The sequence below is a fragment of the Periplaneta americana genome, chromosome 8 (assembly GCF_040183065.1).
Source record: "Periplaneta americana isolate PAMFEO1 chromosome 8, P.americana_PAMFEO1_priV1, whole genome shotgun sequence".
Classification (NCBI taxonomy): domain Eukaryota; kingdom Metazoa; phylum Arthropoda; class Insecta; order Blattodea; family Blattidae; genus Periplaneta; species Periplaneta americana.
This window is the reverse complement of record NC_091124.1, coordinates 171,900,667-171,904,857: the sequence shown is the minus strand read 5'-3', so window position 1 is coordinate 171,904,857 and position 4,191 is coordinate 171,900,667. Positions and strand designations below refer to the sequence as shown.

Here is a 4,191-nt window from a genome sequence, read left to right as displayed (position 1 = left end):
AAAATATTTCCGCCCCTTATTTCGATATGAATGTACCATCAAGTAACCAACCTTAACAATATCGTAACTGAATAATAATAATAATAATAATAATAATAATAATAATAATAATAATAATAATTACATGGATATTGAACTCAGCAAAGTCAAGTCAGGCAATGACGTGCTTCCTTTGTTGCGAATTCGTCGATCGCATCTTCATACTCTAGTTGCTGTGTAATCCCAGAATTCATGGAGAGGACGGCAAGGTGTTGACTCGATCTTGTGACATGGATAATCGTAAATAATTCTCGAGTCTTTTGAGGAGTGAGGAAGAGCGCTCGACGGAACAATTATTTCTTGCAGAGCGCGGCGATAATACGCATTGTAAGGGCTCAACTTTAATTCTGCGTGAAGGCATGATAAAGGGTCTGAATCCTGCGTAGCGCACGGCAATGGCACGATCTATGTTGTCTCAGTGAAGACACACAAAATAACTCCACGCGTATGTCTAGTGTGCAAGGTTGAAGTTTCCTTCAAGGGCAATAAGACAAAATCCTGACAAAATTTCCATCACTGTAGTAGAGTAGCGCTTTTCAACCTTTTTCAACATTTAATTTAAAATCCCGCGGCAAACTCATATAATCTAAAGCTGTGGTTCCCAGTCAGGGGGAATTTTGAGGGTTTTAAGAGGAGGTAAAGACTATAAAATACAAATAAATGAGATAAATGTATATGTACAGTGCGAGCGAGAAGTTTCTCCGCAGTGCTTCTGTAGCCACGGTGTAGCCGAGAATCCACTAGGCAGAGAATTCAAGTGGCAGCACTGGCAGCTAAGCATATGATTGACTGGGGATGTGAGGTTGTCAAACCGGAATTAATGGGATGTGTCAACTTTCTACAAGATTACGTGCCTGCTGTCTACACGATTACTATAACTAATGGAGCTGCGGAGGGACTTTTCGATCGCACTGTATTATTACACAAAATAAAATATTTTCAATTAGAGGAGAGTCGGTAGTATCGGACATCGGGTAATATCGGACAGTGAGTTTCTTTCATCTACCACACGATGATCGTATCTGATTGACATGGTTACGTTTCTGTGATGTCGCATAGAGAAACGTAACCATGTCATTCAGGTACTACCATATGGTGGTAGACGAAAGAAACGCACTGTCCGATATTACCCGATGTCCGATACTACCCGACTCTCCCCTATATATTAATTATTTTAGTTAACATGGGAGGGGGATGATGGTACCTATAATGAACTGTGAGAGGGCGCATGGAGCAAGAAAGGTTGAGATGAGAAACAAAATACATATTATATTGTAGATATATTAATTTGTCCTACAGAATTTATCTGTAATATTGACACTTAATATTTTAGGAGAAAAATTCGCTCCGGCGCCGGGGATCGAACCCGGGTCCTTGGTTCTACGTATCAAGCGCTCTGACCACTCAGCCACGCCGAATTCAATCCACAACACCGGATCGAACTTTCCTCCTTCGATGTTTCCCTTTGTGGCCTGACTCCAAATTAGGCATATATGTGTTGACGTGTATCCAATGTTAACTGCCATTATACTAGAAGCCCACTAAGCTGAGTGACTTGGCCAGGAATCCGCAGTTATTATGCACTGCTAGCTGAGAGAATATTGTAGATATATTAATTTGTCCTACAGAATTTATCTGTAATATTGACACTTAATATTTTAGGAGGAAAGTTCATCCGGTGCTGTGGATTGAATTCGGCGTAGCTCAGTGGTCAGAGCGCTTGGCAAGTAGAACCAAGAACCCGGGTTCGATCCCCGGCGCCGGAGCGAATTTTTCTTCTAAAGTATTAAAATACATATTAGCTATTCACAAATAGAATTAACACACTTTTTGCTTTTTATTTGACGTTTTTTACAGAAATGTAAAATTAAATGCTAGAAAATTATTATAATGCAATATGAGTGTGATAATTATGGTATTATGCATGTTTTCTTAATTTTCTATTTAGGAAATATCAAAACATACAATATTATTGCATGTTTTCCCAAGGTATTTAATGTACAATTTTTTTCATAAAAACAAGTGAAATATGATAATTTTCAAGGTTCATATGCTAGTTTAACTTCACGACCTGGCAACCTTGGCTGTGTGTCTTCTCTGCTCTCGCACACCTACACTGTATTTACTGAATTTGACTTGTGCTGCGCTTGCTGAAAGTCGACTTTTGTGGGCTCACTTTTTTACCACTCTTTTTAATTTTCCTTTTCCAATTTTTGCTACGATAATGTGTACGATTTTCACTTTCTCGCGGCATACCAGTGGATCATTCGCGGCACACCGGTTGAAAATGGCAAGAGGATAGCAATGGCAAAGAAGCTTTTAATAGGAAAAGGAGCATCTGCGGACCTCTGGAAAAAGAACTAAGAATGAGACTAGTCCAGTATTTTGTGCGGAGTGTAACATTGTATGGGGCAGAAACACGAAGTGAAGAGAAGCGACTAGAAGCGTTTGGAATGTGAATATGGAGAAGAATCAAGCGTGTGAAATGGACAGACGGAATAACAAACGAAGCTGTGTTGTAAAGAGTGGGTGAAGAAAGAATGACGCTGAAACTGATCAGGAAGATAAAAAGGAATTGGTTGAATCACTGGCTGGGAAGAAACTGACTACTGAAGGATGCACTGGAAGGAATGATGAACGGGAGAAGAGTTTGGGGCAGAAAAAGAGCTCAGATGATAGACGACATTAAGATATATGGATCATATGCGGAAACTAAGAGAAAGGCAGAAAACAGGAAAACTGGAAAATGCTGGGTTTGCAGTGAATGACCTGCAATTTTGCAGAACATTATGTGTGTATGTATTGTGATTCTGACGCATGTAGAAGACTGTGACAGGCTTAGGTAACAAATCATAAACCCATTAATGGCGTAAATTATTCAGAAACAGAAAAAGAACTCTCTTCACAATTATTGTTGATGAAAATGTTTGACGTAAGAAGCATAAGTGCAATCCCGTTGAAATGGATTTCTTTAGACGGATTATGATTATATTCGGGTAGAAATGGACATGAAGGAGTCTGTAAGATTTGGATAGAGACAAGAGCTCTAAGTTGGTATCGACACATTTATCAAAGATGAAATGAAATTGGAAGAAAAGGTGCAAGGCTTTAACAACCAAAATATCATACTGCTAACTAGACCATACCATGTTTATAAGAATTCACTTACGAATCAAACTTACGAAAGGTGGCCTTGATGCTATCTACTCTAACTACATTACCACACATATAAATAACTACCAAAAAAGATTTTCAGACATGGGTTCCTGTATAAAAACTGTTCACATTGCTCATCTCTGTCATCCTAGAAGTCACAGAATCACCTGTTCGTTTACAGTATACAATACGTTCAATTTAAAAGAAGATAGAACATAGAAGAGTACATAAAATGACATAACCATGTGTATATTTTGTTTGTAATAGTACAATATTAATTATATACAGTACACTTGCTTATCCGACCGATTTTTTGCGTAAAGGAGTGCCAGATTACTAAGAGTATTTAAAAATGTCAATAAATTCAATGTTATGAGCTGCCACAACCACTCCACTTGCACTTCTAAATCGAAACTAGAACGTTCTACACGTGGATGACACATGTATACATAAGTATATACGTATATATGTAATAGGCTATAGTATAACACATGTTTTGAAAATTAAACAAATATATTATATTGGCTTATTGAACTTCATACAACATAAATTCGCAATAAATTCAAATTGTATCATCATAAATATGGAACTAAAAGATCCGATTTTATACTAGAGGAACCAAAGTGTTTCACAAGCACAGCTCTTAGCCATGGTACCTATTTTGGTCCAAGGTTATATAATAAAATAATTGAAAAATACCCAAATTTGGAAAATTTTAGTATCAGAAATTAAAAAAAAAGGCGTTAGGAATTTAATTTTTAAAGTATATGTATTGATTTAATATGTATATGTATTTGTATAAGTTAAATTGTTAAAATTGAAATTGTAGTTTTTAATGTTAATTTATTCCTATAATTCTTTTTTCCTTGACCCACTTTGTGTCAAATAATTATCTTTGTTTGTGTTAAGTACGTGTTTAGAAAACTCCCTGACCACGAGATTTTACTCCTTCAGGGAAGAATTAAGACTGTATTTTTGTACATGTTATTTTACTAA

The 4,191-nt window shown here is 36.7% G+C and overlaps 1 non-coding gene across 1 annotated transcript; it reads left to right on the top strand.

Moving 5' to 3' along the window:
* Positions 1-1,732: 1,732 nt before the first annotated feature.
* TRNAT-AGU (transfer RNA threonine (anticodon AGU)) lies at positions 1,733-1,805 on the top strand. The gene has a single exon. It is a non-coding gene; the product is annotated as a tRNA-Thr (tRNA).
* Positions 1,806-4,191: the final 2,386 nt, after the last annotated feature.